This window comes from Dermochelys coriacea, chromosome 14 (genome assembly GCF_009764565.3).
Source record: "Dermochelys coriacea isolate rDerCor1 chromosome 14, rDerCor1.pri.v4, whole genome shotgun sequence".
Lineage (NCBI taxonomy): Eukaryota > Metazoa > Chordata > Testudines > Dermochelyidae > Dermochelys > Dermochelys coriacea.
Genome location: NC_050081.1, coordinates 19,234,865 through 19,256,288, shown reverse-complemented (window position 1 = coordinate 19,256,288; position 21,424 = coordinate 19,234,865). Strand labels below are relative to the sequence as shown.

The 21,424-nt window shown below is 44.6% G+C and overlaps 1 long non-coding RNA gene across 1 annotated transcript in view; it reads left to right on the top strand.

Annotated features, from left to right (window-relative positions):
* Positions 1-21,131, top strand: part of LOC119842830 — a 100,345-nt gene extending 79,214 nt beyond the window's left edge. Inside the window, exons 2-3 of the long non-coding RNA XR_005288817.2 lie at positions 19,277-19,418; positions 20,136-21,131. This is a non-coding gene — a long non-coding RNA (uncharacterized LOC119842830). The remainder of the gene's footprint in view (positions 1-19,276; positions 19,419-20,135) is intronic.
* The last annotated feature ends 293 nt before the right edge of the window (positions 21,132-21,424 follow it).

Sequence of the window (21,424 nt, the reverse complement as noted above, 5' to 3'; positions counted from 1 at the left end):
TTTCACAGTAAATTATTTCTAGTTGGGTTAACGTGCAGCTTCCTCACCCCTCTTTTGATCCACTCACATTCTGTAGTGGGCTACTTTGCATAGGGAAGCAGGGTGTTACCCTGGGTTGGTAAATTTCTGGAATTCTTTTTAGCTATGTTGGGAGGAAAACAGATGGTTTTATCCATCTTCAAAATATGAGAGATTCTGGCCTACAATAATCTCAAGCAGCCATTTTACTTTTTATTCTTGGAGTAGAACTCCCAACTTTGGCTGCTCTGTGGGTCCTCAAACAAAGTGTCTCACATACATGAACGATTTTCTTATTGTCTTTACTTCCTAGGTGGATCCTATTTGGGGATAAACAGAAGTGGATAGCTTTTCTAATTATTTTTTAGAGCCAGGTGAAATTAAATTATTAATCATTCAAAGCATATCTGTCTATACCTCTTACAATGGTGATCAACAATCTTGCTCCAAAAGAGATACCTCTGCCTGCTTCATAGAGTGAAGCACCCTATAACACGAAGTGGAATAATGTTAGATTCAGCTGAATAACAAAGATTAAAATAAACATTGTGGCTGGAGGAGAAGGGGGTTAAAGAATGTTTTTAAATGGATGGAGGTATAGGATGAGACGTTTACTCTTCCTGCTCTTCACATGCACTTAGCCATTACAGCGATGAGTTGTCAGATTGCCAGGGTCTGTGTTGGATTTGCATGGAACAAGGATTTTTGAGCTCTCCAACTAAATGGCATCCTGGTCAGAACATAAAACAAGATTCTTCACAAATAGATGCAGAAATGGGATGGGTATTCTTAATGGAACCCTGATAGCACACTCCAGTGAGGCTGTCATGACTCATTGCTCAACCAGCTGCAGTAGGCTTAGGACACTCCAGATTGAGATCAGAAAAGAGATACTATAGTGTTTGGGGCTGGTTTTAATCACCAAGCCCTTACTGCCTGCAATCTACTTCCTTTCTCAATAATGAAAGAGTGCCCTTTTATTGTGTAAGTACCTTGAACTCAGTGAGCACTGAAAGACTGCAGAGTTTCTTTTAATAAATGAAAATAGAGAGAAACTCTTGAATTTGCTGAATCTCTTTTGTGCATATATCTCTTGTTTCCATAGAAGGGGCTGTATCGTATCAATTATTCTTATCAAGGGTAAATTCACAAGCTACAAATCCAGGAGAGAGATTATTTCCCAGAGCCCTTAGGACCAGCCTGGGAGCCCTCAAATCCTTAGTTCTAATCCTTCCTTTGCCACTGACCTGTTGAGTGGTTTTATGCAGGTCCAATATCTGGTCTGGGCCAGAAGCTGATCTTGGTTACACCAGTATAAAACTGGAGTAACTCTACTGAAATCAACAGAGGAACACTTACTTCCACCAGAGCAGAACCTGGCAAGAGATACTTAAATTCCAGCATGCTACAATAAGTCTTCCATGCTCAGAGTGGCTCAATAACACTCTGAAAGCACAAGAATGTCTCTAATCGGTCTGCGTGCAGCATAAAACAAAAGCAGGGAAGTCAGGAATCTATAGAGCAGCAAGAGAAGTTTGGAGGAGTGAGTGACTATAGCTGCTCTGACTAGAGAAGTGTGAAGTGAGTGGCTGCAAAGCTTCATAGTCATTTGAGGGCCAGGCCTTCGTCCAAATGAGTTTTAAGCAGACCACTGGTCATGCAACCAAGGGGTTTACAAAAATCCCATTCTCATTAGTCCATCCTTGAGGAAGTCAGGGGACTGACAGCATGAAGGAGAGCAACCAAGGTTTAAGGGGAGCAAGTGGGAAGGGGAAAGGAGCTCTTTGAAAAGGCTGCTCACTTTTGAGATTTAAGGGGCACAGGGCCTGGTTTCAGAGGGAGGTGTGTGGGGGTGTCTGACCTTTAGGGGCATGTCTGCATAGCAACTAGACACCTGTGGCTGGCCTGTGCCAGCTGACTTGGTCTTGCGGGGCTCAGGCTGTGGGGCTGTTTCACTTCTGTGTAGATATCTGGGCTCAAGGACCCTGCAAGATGGGAGGGTCCCAGACTCTGGCTGCAATCCGAGCCCTAGGTCTACACAGCAATGAAACAGCCCTGCAAGCCCGAGTCAGCTGGCATGGGCCAGCAGTAGGTTTTTCTTTGCTGTGTAGACATACCGCAGCAAACCTGGGGGGTTTTCTGTAGTTTTTCATTCCTGTGCGCAATCTGTTAGATGAACTGCACCCAACAATCATAATAGCTTTGAAACCAAACCAAAGACAGTAACACTAGGTTCCAAAGCCACATGCTATTGTTAATTCTTTGAATACCCAATGTCCCACTTTCTCCTCCATATTTTTTTAGTTCTCAGAAGTGATGCCAGATTGACAGCATTAGAGATTACGATGATGGGAACTTTGCATGGCTACAGAACAGGGACTGCACAGGCAGTTAGTACAGGATTCTCTACCTTGCCTTTGTGGATATGACTTAATCCTGAGTTGAAGATAGCAAAAATCTAAGGATGAGCGGGTCAGTTCCTATGCTTATTTAGTCTCTGACTTCTTTGCTTGGACTGCCAACAGAGTTACCAATTAATTTCTCCGATAATGGCTGTTTTTTGAGATATTGGCAGCTGTCCACGAGATACAGGACTGGTAGCACCACTGATTTCACTGTTCACCTGTAATTGATTATGATCTCTTTCCAGGGATATCTGGTGCAAACTACTGGTAGCATACTGCCCTGGAGTTATCAAAAGTGGAATAAGAAAGCCAGTGACTTGCTGCTGTCTTCCTTGTGTTTCTCCTGAACATGCATCCTGTTCCAGTGCAGAGTTCATGAGTTATCAGGAACAGAATAGCTCCTGGTCTCCAGCTCCTGGCTGAGAAAAGATGATTATTGAAACATACAGCAGTAATTCTATGGGGAGAAATAGAGAGGTTTTGGCAACCTATCAGAGAGAAAGAGATCGTTTTAGTTTTGGACATACAGTAAAGGGTGAAAACATAGATCAGTGAGAGTATGGGCCATATCCTCAGCTGGTGTCAATCAACTTTGAAGGCAGTAGAATTACATTGTTTTACTCCAGCTGAGGAGCTAGCCCTTTCTTTCTTTCTTTTAGAATCCATTCCCCTTGCAGGCTCTAGGTATTAATCTGTACAAATGTACATCATTAGCTAGCAATACTGGACACCCAAATTGGATTTGATTTACATAAGATACCAGATTTGGAGGCTATTGAACAGTGGTTGGATAGTGAGTGTGAAAAATGTATGGAGCCCAGATAGTTTAAACCAGCTTAGCACTTCTTGAAAGTGGCTTAAACTTTCAGGAATTCAGCTGCTTTAAGAGTGAATGTGATTTTAATTCCATAAAGTGGCTTAAGGATTTAAAAAGCTGTTGAGAAGCTAAGCTATTTCAGAGTCTTTAACTCCTTAAAGCTGCCATGCAAAATTCTACACCTGGGGCAAATAGTTTATTTTTAAGGGCAAATGTCAGATATGGCCATTTCCTGGATAAACTTCACTGAATAAAGTTTTAGGATCTTAGGAGCTGATTGTATTAAAAATGCAATTGTGTGTGTGACTGTGGGATTGTATGTAATGTTGTTAGGGAGGAGACCAGACTAATATAAACCCCAGAAACTGTTATAAGCTTCAAGAACTATTTGAATCAATGTGAATTTTTAAAGTTAACTGGGTTTCCTAGGAAATACCTGGTAGGAGGGAACACAAATTCCTCACTGCTGGACCCAACCTTTTGAAACTACACCTCGAGGAGAATCCCAATTGTCTGCCTGGTTACCCATTTATGGTCACTAAAGAATCAAACTATATAAAGGAGAAAATTACACATTCATTGAGGTGCTTGTTCTGAGCTAAGGCTCTTATGAACTTGTAACCACAGAAAAACCTTTGGTGGGGTTTGAAAGTCTGTTCATCTGCCAGAAACCTTGTTGGAGTTGACGTGATCTCTGGTAAACTTATTAGCATGCATGGAGGTTCTTTTATTGCTCTCAGTAAGTTTTCTCTGTCATGCTTTTACCTTAAGAATAAACGTGCTTGCTTAATAATGGATGTGTGGTAATGTAACTGTGGTCATTACGCTGTTTGTAGTTTCTGAGGCAGGAAGGCAAAGCTGACCTGCTGAGGCAGTCTGACTTGCTGGGAATATCAATGTAAGGAGGAAACTGTGTAGCCTGGAAATACCCCAGTCAGAAGGGAGAGAGATGTATGCTGCTGCCCAAGAGAGGTAATGGCTGGAGACCTGGAAGCCTGAGAGGAGGTGCCCTTGCTGTACCACAGTGGGGGAATACAGGTGCGGTTGCCCTGAAATGTGACCCATCACTATAGTAAAGAGTTGGCAAGTAGATTGTGTGTATGGGCTTTTAGATTTTCATGACAGTTTGCAAGACTGTCATAGAGGCACAGAAGAGGGACATAAGCCACAAAATTTGGATCTGGCTCTGGATTTTGAAATCTCACTATCCCATTTTTGGCCATGTCCAATTCAGCATTGAAAATCCTATGAAATTTGGGTGCACATCTGGATTTTAAACACTTGAAAGCAAACTGTGTGACCTGTTTTCTTACCCACATTTGCACTGACCAAAGTTTTTCTAGGGTTGAGTATCCAATGACTTAAATATAATGGCACCATCACATAACCCTGTATTATTAAATAAGAACGAGAAACTGAATAGCTGAACTAACACTAACAATGCATAAACAAACAATCTGGATTAATTCTGTCTACAGGAATGCAATAAACCACCCACATGCTTTTAAATGAACAGAACCATTTCTAATGCAATGAAAGATGGTAAAGTTCAGATCTTTCAGACTTCAGGGAGTCTTGCCTAAATAAAGACTTATCTTCCTTCTGCATTATTACTTGCTATTTATTTTCAGCCTCAAGAGCTGTGTTTTGTTTTACAGGCAGGGCTGGGAGTACTGCCTATTACTAGGGTTGCCTGACACTTCCCATTATAAGATCCCATTTTCAGTTCTTAGAACTTTGCCAAATATATAACATGCTGTAAAATGCTAATTACTCTGAACAGTCAGCTCCTATGTGTGTCAAACTGGGCACTTAAAATGAGTTGATACTTTTGATCTTTATATGTCTGTGCCTCTATTCCCCATCTATAAAATGGGGATAATAGCACCATCTCACCTCATAGGGGTTTTTATGAAGATAAATTAATGTTTGTGAAATACTTGGATACTGTTGCAATGCGTGCCATAGAAATGCCCAGGAGGAAATTAATTAATTCTGCTTTCAGAGCAGGGTTTGAACAGTGTGAAGTAATGAGGTTTGGGGGCCACATATTGAACAATAAGAAAATGAAATATTGAATAGCTGGTTAAGTGAACACTAGCTGTTCTGTACACTGAATGAGGCAGGGGTGCTCTGGCAAAAATAGTGTGTGATCATGTAATTAAAGTCTGTATCATAATCCATATGCACAAGGGGGGCAAATTAAGGTTGCATGGGCAACCCGAATTCTGGCAGTACCTAGCTTTTGAGGGCTTGACTTTGCAACCTTAACATTTTTTTAATCATAGGCACCCATGCTTTGGTGCTCCAGCATCCATGGAAAAAAATAGGCGGTGCTCAGCACTCACCAACCACAGTGGTTCTGTGACCCTAGGGCTGGCCACTGATCAGCTGTTCAGTGGGCCCTGGGGTTGGCAGGTATAGCCAGACACAGCCCCCCCATGTGCTCTTTCGAGTGCAGCCTGTACAGTTTCCTGTTCTGCTGTTACAAAACCACAAGCAGCAGAAAGATGTTAGATGCTTGCTTAAAGCTGCATTGCTCTATATTACCAATTGTAATCCTTGCTTATGAATATGTAATCAATTAATATAAGGAACGAGTGAAATAGTATGAGTGACAGCCAATGGCAAAACAAAGAAGCAAATATAGTCTTTTATGGAACCATGGTATTATCTGAGTGAAGATATAAATCTTGAGATGGGTGGCCAGGACAGTTTCCAACAAGGAAATGTAACAGCATTCTAAACTCGGGACTGGAAGCTGTAAAGTTCTCCTGCGGATCTGAAGAGACTTTGGGAGATCTCACGGCTGATCTCCGGGAAGCTGTAGCCCGGCTAGCCTCAGTCACCTGTGAAATCGAAACCAACATCCGTGCCTGCAGCCTGCCAGCATGAATGAGTTGTGTGTGTAAGTATAATTGCGCAAGTAAGGAATGCCAGTAAATCAACCCTCAGTGTTGCTTAAGTTCACCCTTTGTTGTGGTTATTCCTGGACTGGTTCCCAGGACAGGCAACAGTGGGAGCCGCTTGAGGGAAGGGGGCAGAGAGGAGCAAGCAGCAGGTGGGTCGGTTTCGGGGGAAGGGACAGAGTGGGGGAGCAGAAAGAAGTGGAGTGTGGGCGGAGTCTTGGGGCCGAGCAGGGGAGGAGCACCCATTGGGCAAAAGAAAAGTCAGTGCCTGTGCTTTGAATGTAGTTTGTGTTAGTGTAATAGTGTGTATATATAGGTAACATAAGACTTGCCATTCTGGATCTAGGCCAGGATCCTATCACTGATAGAGACCATGCTGCAGAGGAAGATGCAAGGACTCTGCAATGGACAATTATGGAGTAACCTACCCATAAGAAAAGTTTCTTCCTAACCCTGTCAGTTAGTGATTGGCTTCTGCCTTGAGGCATGCTAGTGTATATCCCTCTATTTTGTATCATATGTACGGTAAATGTGGATTCATAGATTCATAGATACTAAGGTCAGAAGGGACCATTCTGATCATCTAGTCCGACCTCCTGCACAGCACAGGCCACAGAATCTCACCCACCCACCCTATGAAAAACCTCACCCATGTCTGAGCTATTGAAGTCCTTAAATCATGGTTCAAAGACTTCAAGGAGCAGAGAAGCCTCCCTCAAGTCAACCATGCCCCATGCTACAGAGGAAGGCGAAAAACCTCCAGGGCCTCTCCAATCTGCTCTGGAGGAAAATTCCTTCCCAACCCCAAATATGGCAATCAGCTAAACCCTGAGCATATGGGCAAGATTCACGAGCCAGATACCCAGGAAAGAATTTTCTATAGTAACTCAGATCCCATCCATCTAATATCCCATCTCAGGGGATTTGGCCTATTTACCCTGAATATTTAAAGATCAATTACTTACCAAAATCCCTTTTCTTATGTTCTTATTATCCATGTAAATATATAACCCTCCCCCACATTTTTGTTCTATTTAGCTCCTAGCCTCCATGCTACCCAGTGGCCATGAGTTCCACAGGTTAATTTTGTGTTATGTAAAATAGTATTTCCTGTGATCAGTTTTACTCTAGACAGTTGTAATAATATATGGTCAATTCCTGTTGCAAGACTTCTGGGAGGTGATGTGAATTACACACTGTTACTGACAGAAAGCAGCAAAATGGGTATCACATAAAATTGCCCCATCTGCCTCCCGCAGCACTGCTGTTTGGTTTCTCTCTGTGTGGGTCTATTTCAGAAGGTGGGGTTATATATTTCACATCATCATTATGATTTATTGTTTGTATTACTGTAGCACCTAGATGCCCTAGTCATCTGTGGACCGGGAACCCCCTGTGCTAGACCTGTGGAACATTCTGAAGAAACAGCAGGCCCCCACTCTGAGCTATGCTTACAGCTGGTCTGAAAGGCTGGCTGGGTCAGCATCTGAGTGGGCCCCTTGCTCTTCACGTAAACACAGGCCTGCAACTCTGAGTGCCACTGCACCCCCTGAATGGGTCAGCTCCTCCTCTTCCTTCACACCAGCCATCCTCTGCTTCCCCCACCCCTGCCTCTAGCAGGGGGCTCCATTCTGTGTTGTGACATTCCTACGCAGCTGGCTGCTCACTGCTCTTTGATCCTAGCTGCGGCAAAGGACCCTCCCTGTTTGATGTGGGATCAGTGCGGGAATGAGATGTAGAAAAGGTGCCTGAGGGTGGAGGAATTGGGCCCTGCTTTCTACACCTGCTTCCTGCTGGGGTGCAGGAGATCCTTCCAAACCAGTCATCCCAGTGAGAGATGGGGGAGACATTGACTAGCCCATCTGGCCTCTTGTGGGCAGGAGGAGACAACCAGGTAATCTCTTGTTGGGGTGTGGAGAACCCCAGTTAGCCCTCTAATTAAACTCACTTAGGGAGAAAGAGACAGGAGGTTTGGGAGATTCAGTAGGCCCCACTGATGGGAGAGAAATAGGGCTGTGATCACAGAGTGCTTGTTGCCATAATGTCCAGGAGTGGATTTAGCTATTCGCTGGGTGTGTTGGGGGAGAGGCAGAAAAAGCAAGACTCGGCGAACAGGTTCTCTACAATGATGGAGAAATGGGAAATGAGACTAGGGAAGATAGGAGGCTGAGTGCACCCAATTAGCCCTCAGCAGAGAAGACGTGCGTGGAGGAGAACTCCTAGGGGAGGAAGGAGAGGAAGGGTTGAAGTCCCTGATACACAGATCTAAGAGAAGTCACAGGACAGGGCAATGAGAGAAACAAAAGAGGAGAGGAAATTTTCACAAGGAGAATAAAAGGAGAGGAGGTGGAGATGGAGAGAGAGACAGTCCTGTCTTCAGGCACCTCCTACCCTAAAATAGGGAAAGTAGGAAACATAAAGGACCCTCCTCCCCCAGTTCCCATTGACTTTGATACATGCCTGCACTGTTTATCTACAGGTTGCAAAGCACTTTGCAAAAAGGTGAGCATCATTAGCCTAATTTTACAGATGGGGAAACTGAGGCACAGCGGCACCCCACCTAAAATGCTATACTGCAAGTAACTGGCATTTCTGGGAACAGAAACCAGGTTTCCTGACTCTCAAAGTGTTGCTTTATCCATTAGCCTACACTGTTTCTTCAGAGAGCTAGTCACGTTATCAGACTCATTCACTAGAGTATAAAACACAGTGCCTCCTGCTTGCCCTCTCTACTGCTCTTATGCAGCAGTAGTCAGGTCTCTAAGGTGTTCCATCACAATACAATAGCGGTCTAAGGAAGGACCTACCATTTATACTACTGAGTTGCTGAGAGAGGCATGTGATGTGGTGATTTTGGTGGGGAAAGAGTTAACAATGCTAAACTGGGTGACTGAATAGACTTGAATAATTTGCTAATTTGATGGTATAAAAGAAACTATTCAAACACTGAGTGCAGATCCTTAAATAATCCCAGTTTGCATCATTTGTTCCTTCTGCCGGCCTAGCTACAAAGAACCCAGCCTGCGTTTATGTAATGTGACAAAGCTCTGTCCTTGCCTCCGTGGGTCCCACATTTCCTGGCGGATTTAGCTAGCCTCAGAGGCTCACTGTGACCCTCCATGTAACCCTTCTTTCTCTAGAGACAAGGGTCACAGCCTACTGAGCCATTTTCATCATAAGCCAGCGAGGGAGGTGAGGAGAAGTTATCCTTCCTTGCACAGTCTCTGTTGTCTCCCAGTCTCAGTGATTAATCGGGGGCAAAGGTGGGGGGGAGCCCAGGCCCACCCTCTACTCTGGGCTCCAGCCCAGGGACCCTAATAGTATCAGCTATGGTAGCTGACCTTTTAGAAACATGACATGTACAATTCCTGGGCTACTTCCCCCATAGCAGCCCTCACTTCCTCAAGCTCCACTTCACCCTTACCTCAGGGCCTCCTTCCTTGTGCCTGCTATGGTGTGTACTACTCAGCCTCTCCAACAGCACAACTTCCTCCCACAGCTCCTGACGTGCACAACCACCTGACTAACTGGGAGGCTTTTAACTAGCTTCAGCCAGCCCCTGATTGGCTTCAGGTGTCCCAATCAACCTAGCCTTCTCCCTGCCTTTTGGAAAGTTCTTAATTGGCCCCAGGTGTCTTAATTGACCTGGAGTAGCTTCCATTTCACTTATCCTGGTACCAGGGATTTGTTTAGTCTGGAGCTAATATATCTATCTCTCATTACTTTTCTATAGCCATCTGGCCTTGCCCTGTCACAGTAGGTAATCATATTTTCCCGCTGATTGGGCCCCAACCAATTATTGCATCTTCTTATGCCTAATACCAGGGCTGATAAGAACAGAAGAGGTTCTATTTGGAGGTCGAGGCCCAGCTGAGAGCTTCACAGCTCATGTTTGCAAAAGCTGTCTCAAGTGTGCAACAGCAGTTCAGCATGGATAAGCTTCATTAAGCACAGAGAAAGAGGCATCTGCAGCAATGGTGGTAGAGCTAATCAGCCCAGGGAGGGAAATGCATGGTATCTTGGACTGCCAGTGTTGAGTAGGAGAGCTTTTCTCAGCTGCAGAGACTGAGTATAATCTTATTACTAGGAGCCATTGTAACTTCAACAAAAACCCCAGTCATTCCCCAAATAATTTCTTTGTGCAGACAAGCAAGAGAAAAAAGGTTGATTTTTAGTATCTCTTTGGGAATCCAATACATCCAAAACAAAACAAAACAAAACAAAACAAAAGGCTGCTAGCAGCCAAGCACCGGTAAGCAACCCTACCCTAGCCAAAGCCAGGCTTTCATGGGCAGTTTGCATGGTGAAGACTCAGAGAGCAGCAACATTTGCTACTGTTAAAATACACTTGTGAACCAGAAAGACGCTGTATCTGGAATGGAAATAGAGACTTTTAGATGCTGAATCAGCAAACATTGAAAAAGCCAACGATCCATTAATTTTTGTTGCTGTTTTTTGAAGAGGCCTATTTAATTTCTCGTTCCCTCCCCAATTCCCAAGATTCTCGTGAAACAATGGAGGATGTGACCGCGCTTTGTTTATTGCCATCTGTGTGCAACAGTTTCATTAGTACAGTGGGCCTGTCTTTGCTGCCAGGAAATCATTAGTGTTGCTTCGGGGGAGCTCTGAAGTTTGGCACCTGATGTAAAGAGGAGGCTGGAGCACAGCTATTGAGAATGGCAGCTCAGTGTGGCAGGCAAAGCTGGTGACTCGGGACCAGCCCGAGTAGATGCATCGTACCCCCTGGATACCTGCGAGTAATTAGAGAAAAATGCCTTGCTCAGTCATTTGAAAACGTGAGCTGAGGGGTAAAGAAATAACCTGGAAAGATGTTGCCTGTTAGACTTCATTAGCATTCAGCACCATGGTCAGAGCATAGAGGAGAATTCCCTCCCTCACACCTGCCTCAGCCTCTGACACAGTAACAGGAAAGGGGAAGGTATATTTATGTCTGCCTTGAGAGAGAGAGAAAATCAACTCACCTGGAGGCAAACCCTTAGCACAGCTGGGTGGAATCATGACTTTGTTTCTGAAAATCCCACCAGCAAGTGTGGAACCATAAGTAACACACTGGCTGCAAAGCCTGAGATGACATCTGAGCAGCCATTGCTTGAGTCCTGGGGTGGCAGGAATTTCCCTTTCCCCTTGCACTCTTCATCACCTTCATGTTTTGTGGCTGTGTTTCACGCTTTTATTGGCTGCCTGGGCATACTCTGAGATGGGGCTGTGGGGACAGCCACGCACATTGCAGGCCCAGTGTCACCAAGGTCTCTATGAGCCGCGTTGCCTCCAGAGTTGTCTGACACCTGATAAAACTCATCTGGCTTCAGCAGTGGCTCAAGTAGGGTAAATGAGGCAAGGGCCTCAGATCCTCGCATCACTTTTCTTGACCTTCCATCCCTCCATCGCATGTACTACTGAAGCTGGGCTCATCCAGGTGCGAGACTCAACTTTTCTCCCTGGCCAGCAGGGAGAAGGCAGAGTTGGGGGACTATGGTGATTTCATTGGTGGGGTTTATCACATGTTGATTATCTTTCCGGTGCTTCTGGGTAGTGCTGCTAGTGGGTAACTGTTAGAGTTTGTTTATGATTAACTGCTTTATTAAGAATTTTCCCAAGATGCCCAGAGCTTGGGATGAGTGCTTTTCTGTGCATTGATTGTAACTTGGTTTTCTGATAAAAATATTCCATCTGTGTCCAAATGCAACCATACCATTCATGCATCAGAGTGGAGATTTTACCACATCCTTCTCTGGTGTTCTCTTGGTCATTTGGTTCATGCCCAAAGGACTTATAATGAAGAACTTTAGCAATAGCCGGATCTTCCGTCTGAGCTTCCAAAATGGCTCCTCATGGACTAGGTTTGGAGACTATTCCACAGTCTAACTGACTTTTACAGGCGCAGTTTTGGCCCATTAGATCTACTTACTCCTGCCTTAGCCATTCACTCCCACTCCGACATTTCCCACGAGGAAAGGTTAAACAAATTGGACATGTTTAATCTTGAAAAAAGAAGACCGAGGGGGATCTGATAAGTCTTCAAAAATGTTAAGGGCTGTTAGAGAGGTGGGGATCAATTGTTCTCCATGTCCACTGAAGGTACGACAAGAAGTAATGGGCTTAATCTGCAGCAAGGGAGATTTAGGTTAGATATTAGGAAAATCTTTCTAACTATAAGAGTCTTCAAGCTCTGGAATAAGTTACCAATAGAGATTTTGGAATCCCCATCATTGGAGGTTTTTAAGAACAGGTTGGAAAACATCTGTCCTGGATGGCCTGGTTTTACTTGATCCTACCTCAGTGCAGGGGGCTGTTCTTGATGACTTCTCGAGGTCTCTTCCAGGTCTACATTTCTTTGGTTCTATGATTCTATAATCCAGACTGAAAGGCTTTTGTTCTGATGGTTCAATTTGATGTGTGCCATAAACTGAAATCTTAGGTTTCCAAAATTGCTTGGGAATTGTAATTTTTCCAGACCAGTGGCTTGATTCTGCAGCCCTTTACTATACAAAACTTCCCTTGCCTTCAATGGGAACAGTGTATGATTTAAGGTTATAGGGGTGTGGAGCCCTCGGTACTTCTTAATATGCAATAATTCACTATTTAGGTGCCTAAAGGAGGCAGACAGGCATCTGGGGTTATTTACAAACTCACTTAGATGAGCTAGACACCTAGGCTGCTGAGGCAGCTTTGAAAATCCCACTAGCCACCTGTCTGTCTTTTTAGGCACCTAAATACCTTTGAGAGTCTGACCTTCTTCCTTGCTTTATTGGCCCTTTTTAAACATGGTTTAGCATTCTCCCTTTCTATCTCTTATTCCATGTAAACAGCAGTAATTCAGGAGGACAGAGTAATGCCATGTGCTTTCTTGCCCTGAATTATTTTACAGCTCGTTTATATAACAAGCGTATAATAATGACTGGAAAGATGTCATTAACCACAACTAGATAAATTTCATGCCATATGGCCAGACTTCAGTGGGGATCTTGCTAGTGTACAGGTTGCAAGATTGGCCCTTTATCCCCTTTACTGTGTGTGTCTATCACATTTTTGTGGTGTCCATAATGAGCACTTGTTGAAAGATCAGACCTTCCGAGATGAGAATACTTTCCATTCATCCCAATCAAAACCTGCAAAGATGTACAGCAGAGCCAATTGAAATGAATCTCTGCTAAGAGGCAAAATCTTTTTGAAAACAAATTCCCAGTGCACCAGAAGATACCGTGCCATTGAAGTTGATGTGATGAAAGAACAGCCCTGTGAATGCAATGCGTATTCAAAGTACAGAAGCAAACCAGACTACATACTGCACAAACCGGGCCAGCTTTGTTACATGAAACCCTGTTAAAAGAACAGGCCTTGTTAAGAGATCAAAGAATAATATTTTGGAACAACAAAATGACCTAACTAGTGGAAGCCTATTATATTTGACTGACTAAAACATTTGCTCCCAAAACGTTCTGGCCAATTGTTTTCATGGTATGCATTTTAATACCCTGCTCCCAACAGATGCACCAAGACAGAATAAATTGGAGGCAAGTTCTAGAAACCTCCCCCCCATAGAACTTGATTTCAATGTAGGGTATTTTTCTTTGTTTATCGCATGCGTGTGGTTTGCCAGAAAGCTCAGCAGCTCTAATGGGGAAAAGGGGAAGTCTAAACAAAGTCTTGGAAAAAGAGTAGGGGAATGAAGGGAGATTGCAGCAGCTGGGAGGGGCACTGGTTACAATCTTCTTTTAGGGGTGAGATTGTAATATCCATGATGTTTGCCCTTTCCTATGTGCAATCCCTGGATGCTGTGGTTCTTATCCATTGAGTAATAATAATTTAATGACATTTTGCCCTTCTGTAGTGCCAGCCAGGGGGACGATCTTGGAGCACTTCACATACATTGATGGATTAAGTCTCACAACTCCTTGGTGAGGTAGGGAAGTACTATCACCCCCATTTTACAGATGGGGAAACTGAGGCACAGAACCGCCGAGCGGTTGAGGGGGGCGGAAGAAGCCTGTGGAACTGTAAGGAAGCTGTGGAGCTATGCCTGGATTCTACTACCTTCTGTATATGTTGTATATCCATGCTCATCTAGAGAAATAGCTGGGGACTAAACACCTTACTAGTTCCATGTCTGTAAATACAATACGCCCAGATCGAACAGTGAGGAGAAAACCCCATGAGTATAATTGTGGGCTTTTCTATCCAGGGGTAGCCCATGTTTCAGTGCTCTCAGGTTTTTAACTGACCTTGTCTGATCTTAACAGCAAAAAACAAAGAGGTTCATGATTGACTGGTCACTTCCTCCTGCATTCAGAGCCCTGTAATGTCCGTAGAGGATGAGCTAGCAGGAGCCCTCTGATGTACCCTGGCTCTTGTTGCTGTAACTGTGACTCCTTCCTCTCCCTGTGCCTTTGACTTATTCACCCCAACTGCCCCCATTCTGTGCACGAGCTATTTATTGGTCACACTGCTGGAAATGTAACAGGTTTATTTCTGCCAGCTGTGAATGTTACAAGCCCCATAGTTAGTGCAGGACGAAAAACCTGATCATCCCTTTGGGGAGTTTTCTGAATAACTTGTCGTTGATGCTTGTCAGACGTTCCTAGAAGCTGACAGGGCGAGGACTGGACTCATCAAGCTACAGGGCATAGTGACAACTGGCCAACTCTCCCTTCTCCAACAGTTCATTTGCAGCTACTGTTTTTTTTAGAGCTGGTTGGAAAATGACCCCGCCCAGGAAATTCTGTTAAAAAACAACAAACGGCTGGAGCTCAGAACAAACACAGTTAATGGAATACATCTATTAATCAATGTCACATATCTTTTTGGGCTCCTCCTTTCTGGCCACCCACCAGACTGCTGTGAGGAGAATCCAGATCTCTGGGTCCCCAAGTGTGTTAAGCCTCCTGGAGCCTGAGTGGAGCCCAGCTACTGCCCAAATCTTGGGGTCCCTTGGCACAGATTTGGGGCACAAATCCTTTTTCTAGCACCCCGTCCTCAGAGCTGGAACCTGCTGTCCAGCTGCCTAGTCCCTGGGCATAATGGTGACCATTTAGACTCCCCAGTACTTTTAACAGTCACTCAGAACTCTACCCCAGGGTGAGAGCCTGCTGAGTTCCTTTCTCACTCATTCTTGCAGCTCCTAGTGGTAGTTGTGGAGCATTCAACATCCAGGGAGATACTTTGAACAAGTCTAACACATTATTGCTCTTTCATACTTAACCATAAAATGCACAAGAGAGACCAGATCATTTAAAAAACAATAAACATCCTAACTGCAATGCCTTTCCTTAGCTCACCCATCCCTCAGGAATCTATAGGGGACCAACTGGGCTCAGTAGGGTTGCCAATTTTGGATGGACGTATTCATGGAAGTTTCTTCACACGACATAATCTTTAAATAAAGATTAATCTTTAATTCCTGGAAACTCCAGGCCAATCCTGGAGGCAACCTTAGGACTCAGGCCGGCAAGGCCCCCTGCCTCATGTAGGCCCTGACATGCTGGGTTGCTTCTCTGTCCTCTCTCATTGAGCTAGAGAGAAAATGGCCCAAGACCCCGGACAGATCATCTCCTCCCTCTTTATAACTTTGAGCTCCCTTGGTCAGGGGACATCCTGCTTGGCTCCTCCAGATGACCAGAAAACCCATGCCAGTGGACTTTGTCACCAAGGTGACCTTTCGAATCAGTCCTCCTGGGTAAGAGCTATGTCTTTGCCACCGGGCTGGCCAATTGTCAAAGTTTAATGACTTCCTATTGTTCTTCGGCCGCGAGCCTTTAGAATTTCAGTCCAACATGTAGGCAAATGGGCAACAGAGAAGGCGAAAGGCTACATGTTCAAATGGAGTTTGCAGTCTGATCGATGCGTACAGAGTCCCCAGGATTAAACAGAAATCATCAGTTGTGCAGACAGATTCCCAAATCGTCAGTCGAAACCCCAATTTTCCATTAAATTGTTGTGGAATTAAATACAAAAATAAAATGTTTTATGTCGGGTTAAAAGTTGAAGTTCAGTTTCAGGCAAAACTCCCATGGAACTCCTGAATTCTGACTGAATGAGAATGCCAAGACTGGGTCCATAACATTGTGTCATTTGCTGGCATTTATGGGATACTTCCCAAATTATTTTTTTCCAAACTCTTCTCTCACCCACATATTCCGTGGTCACGGGATGTCATGACATTCCAGAGCATAATTTGTATCAGCGCAAGAGTATTTTCCTCCTCCAAATATGAAAAAATGTTCTTACTATCAAACTCTATCAGGCTCTCACCTCTGTTCATAGCTGCCTTGTACCTAGAAACTATGTCACTGGCCAATGAATTGGGGACAGGAGATTGCTTTCCCCTGAATGCGAACAGATGAAGATTCTGTAGTTGTGATCTGTCCTTAAATAGAATGGCAGGGCCTTCTGTCTTTGCAGCTTTTCAAGTACCCTGCTCCTTGTTCTAGCCTACGACTCACCTCCATCCCATTTAATCCAGTCCCGATCTATCAGACAGAGGTGATGCCTGCTTTCCTTACATTTACTTTCTGGCTTATCTTGCACGTATTACAGTCATTCCCTTGTTCTTTCCTGAGACTTAAAGCAGCTTGGGAGAAACAAAGAACGATACAATGACAGAAGGCTCTGCTGCTGCTCATTGTGTCCCTCATTAGTTCATTTCCATGTTGATGGCCCAATTTCCTTCAGGCCAGTAGACTCCCTATAAGGGGAAGAACTAGGCAAGAGCAGCAGAAATTTCTGGACTTCATAGCTGCTGAATAATTGAAAGGCAGGGCTTAATGTCCACCTTTGCATTACCTAAAGCAATTAGGTACATGTCAGGTAGCCTGGAATTAATTGGGTGGATGGCAGCCTCCGTTCCTGTATGAATGCCAGCCACACTGTCGTAGACTCCAGAAGACAAATGCAGTCATTTCACATAAATTTCCCAATTGTTGTGTCCTCCCCACTTTTGCCTGATCAATGTTTTTTGATGAAATTTGGCAGGAGCGTTTGGAAATGAGCTTTTGTAAAACAGTTCTTTAAAACAGTGCAACAGTGAAAGCGTTTGCTTATCTGGGTCTTGGGAGATTTTTACAGGCTCCTAAGGATCCCTCTATTAGTCCCCACCCCCATGCAGCCAACTTGTAAGCCAAGGATGCTGGGACTTCCGCCCCACCCCCTCACCCCTTAGCACATTGCAGGGCTGGTCCTTCAAGGTGCCGATCACTCCCTACTATCAAATCAGTGGAGCTCCAGGGGCTCACTTTGGGCCTGATCCAAAGCCCAGTGAAGTCAATGGAAAGATGCCTCTTGACTGCAGGGGCTTTGGACCAGGCTCTGTGTCGCAGGATGCCCAGAATACTGTCCAGAGATGATGTTCAGCGACTTGAGGCACTTCCCTTTTTCAGGGCTGAGCAAACACTCTCAACCTTTGCTGCTTTGGAAAGCACAAGGCTGGGGCTGAACTTTGAAAAGCCACCTAAGGGATTTGGGTTCCCAATTCCCACCCAATTGGGTGTCCAGATCCTTTAGGCATCTTTGAAAAGCTCAGCCTAATGGCTCAGTTATGAGTGTCACATGCCTTCACAGGCAGCACAGTGGCACAGCGCCCAGCAGGAGCTGCTGGAGGAATTGTGATCCTAGGCGGCTCAGTGCCTAAGGGATGCTGCGTGCTTTTAGAGGGGCTCTCGGTCCTTCATCTATTTGTGACTATATTCAGAAAGCTGAAAGCACTTTTCTCTTTTGAGCCTTTAGAGAAGTGGGAAAGAAAAGATGCTAATCTGTGCGCTGGGGGACCTCAACTTCCAGAGGTGCTGAAAGAAGAAAAACGAGCTTGGATGGGCACCATCCCAGCTCATCCTGAGGGTCACCTGGGCAGGTGTGAGGCCTGGTAGTCTTCCACTTTATCCCTGTGGCTGGCCAGTTTGTTCTCCCTTCTGCTTGTTCAGACTGTCTGGCCTTCCTCTCTCAACCGGCACCCTTGGGAAAGCAGCAGAGTAAGGGCCTCTTTGGTAGGTGCTTTCCTGTAGACAGGTAGGTGCACTTGAGTTGGTTTCCCCACCAAGTTTGCAGTAAGGGGGATCTGAGACATTAAGTGTTCTCTCTGAAGGATGCCCAGCTGGGGAGCTCTCTAGCGTGGGAGATAATGATTATTCATATTACAGTAGCATCTTGTAGTCCCAGCTGAGATCAGGGCCCCATTATGCTAGGTGCCGCTGTGTAGACACATTGAGGAAGGGAGACTGCCTGTTGCTAAGAGCTTACTGCCTAAATAGACAAGACAGACAAAGTGTGGGGAAAAGGTATTGTTGTTCTCATTTTTTGTGTGTGTGAGCTTACTATGGAACACAGAAATTTAGGTCACACAGGTATTCTGTGGCAGAGCGAGGAATTAATATCAGATCTCCTGAGTCCTGGTCCAGTGCTTTAACCACAAGATCATCCTTGCTTTTCTCAAAACGTGCTGCTGAGTCCCATTGCTTCCCTGGACCCTTTAAACAGCAGGGCCCTAGAAGCCACTCAGTTATATGGAAATCCCATTTCAAATAGCAGGCCAGTAGCGGCACCTAGAAGGGAAAAATGTTTTCCAGATTTTGTTTGCAGTGGTGTTGATCCCAAGATATGAGAGCAGAAGTGGGTGAGGAAATATCTTTTACTGGATCAACTACTGCTTGTGAATGAAATAGGCTTTCAAACTGATGAAGAGCTGTGTAGCTTGAAAGCTTTTCACTTTCACCAGCCAAAATTGGTCTAATAAAAACTATTACCTCACCCGCCTTGGCTCTTCCCAATTTTGGATATTTAATGTAGATGCTCTGATTCCTAGTCCTTTCCTCAAACCACTGAGGTTATCTATACCGCAGTAAAAGAACCACAACATGGCTGCAGCTGGCCTGGATCAGCTGAAACCCTGCAAGGGGACTGGATCTCAAAGCCTGGGCTCCAGCCTCTGCCCGAACTTCAGCACTGCAATTTTTAGCCCCGGAGCCTGCGCCCTGCAAACCCGAGTCAATTGACCAGGCTCTGAGACATGGTGATGTGGGTTTCTATTGGACTGTAGATGTATTGGCAGGCAGAACTCTCTCATCTTTTCGTATCTTAATAATGAAAATAATACATGGAAATGCTTTTGCTTTTTACAGAAACAGAGCCAATTTCTGGGAGGTCAGTATGGCACCAAACTTTGTGATTCATCCTCATGGAAAGGACACAACATTCACGTACAAATCACCGAGGCATAAAACTCCTGCTCCCAGCAAAGATGCAAATCTGCCGCTTCTCTGGGTTTGTAATTAATGTATCAATAGGTTTATTTAGTATGGATTACTAGGGGCAATAATAAAGGGCATATGCAGCACAGTTTTTGAACCTCTGGACTAGCCTCTAAGCATCATTGCATGGAAAGGACGTCTTCATCTTGGCTGTTTGCATCATATTTTAACAATGACCTTCAACAAAAGGGGATGGTGACAATGTTTGGCTCTTACAATTAATAGTTGCCTTTCAGAAAATTAGCTCCTGAAAGATTGATGGTTTCAATTATGCAAAGCACCAATACTTCTGTCTGGGAGACCATCCATTTCAATCAGCAATATTTATTGTGGAGGTGTAACACGTGGTGGGTTACTCCTGACAGAGGATGGGGCTTCTTTGCAGAGCTATCATTGGGGCCCTGTTTAAAGCCCTGGGGGTGATTGGACACCCACAAGACATTGCCGAGATGGAGTTTGAAGTGGGATTTTCAAAGGCATTGAAAGGGGGTAGGTGCCTGACTCCCACTGAAGGTCAACGGCCATCACAGTAGGTTATGCATGTGAAAGGAGGGCACTGTTCTCAGTGGGTCTGGTATAGGTTTGAGGAAGTGGAGCTTCTCATCATGTTGGCTCCAGAGTCAGACCGACTCACGGGTCTGGGACAAGAGGTTCGGGAGGATGTGGATTAGTTTGGTTGACTCATCCTGCAATGCCACTGAAACGCTCTCTTTGTTGTTTCTTGGAAAAGGCAGAACTCACGCTTTCTACAAAGTGGAGCAGCCTTTTCCACCTCCCCATCAACTTTCATCCTTCGCAGTATCCATTAGAAGTAAAGCCTCTTAGCCAAGATGAAGCCCTGATCCACCTTGCTTCTGACTCAACAGCTTCCAGAGAACAGGAAGGCTAATGCTGGAGTGCTCCAGATATCGGAGAGGCAGCCTGGCACAACGTGCATAAGGGGTCCTACAGAAAGCGAATCTACTTACATCTCTCTGCTGCCACCGACAAGGTGGCTCAGCAACCGTATCCAGTGTTTTATGCATATGAATGCACAGGCATGCATGCACGTAACTGAAAAGTCTGCGTGCGTGCATGCCTGTGCAAAATAAACTCTCATTCACCTTGTGAACAAACCTCAGCACTGAGCATTTGTTATGAAGATTGGTGGCCCACAATTTAGTGATGCTTAGCGGTTCAAGGGCTTAGCAGTACATGAAAAACTGATTAGCTGCTCCCTCACCTTCTGGCCCATTCCTCACCATTGTACAGATAAAAACAACTTCTTTTTTTTTAAAAGTTGGCACATCCTTTTAATAGCTGCCTGTCATTTAAACATTTCACCTTTCAATGCCATTGTGTGGAGGTGGTGCTTTCCCACTGAATGCATGAAAATTGGATGATGCACCCAGTTAGACCCATCCTCTGCTGTGACATTACCCATGGTACAATCTGGACTCATGAACAGCTGTGCCAATTCAGTTCTCCAACCTGGCTTTCCTTTTACACTGCTTTGCTGTGAGAGTTACCACTCCTGGTCTCCTTACACACAGCCTCCAGCATGTAAGTTACTCCCAGTTATAGTATATGAGTGCTGTAACCAGCCACTCTTAAATTATACTGAAGAGCAACACCAGCAAACTCCCAGTCCCAGACTTTCCCCAGAAATATCCGTCTTGTACTGCCCAGATTGCTCCTGGACCATACAAGCTCATACAAAGTCAGCCATTTTATTAATAGAAAATGATATGCGCAAATCCTTGTATCTCAAATAGAGTTTCCCAAACACTTCAGTTCAAACACGCTGTATTAATAAATGTATTAACAACAAAAGATAGATTTTAAGTGAATATAAGTAATGAGACATAAAAGTCAGAATTGGTTACAAGAAAATGGAAGTAAATCACAATTAATGCTTAATTTAACAAGCTAAGTGAATTTAAAGCAAAGTCACTCTCACCACATGTTTCAGCAGTCTTACTGGATGAATTTATTTCAGTCTGGATCCATCCCCTAGTCCAAATGTTTCCTTTGTTCTTC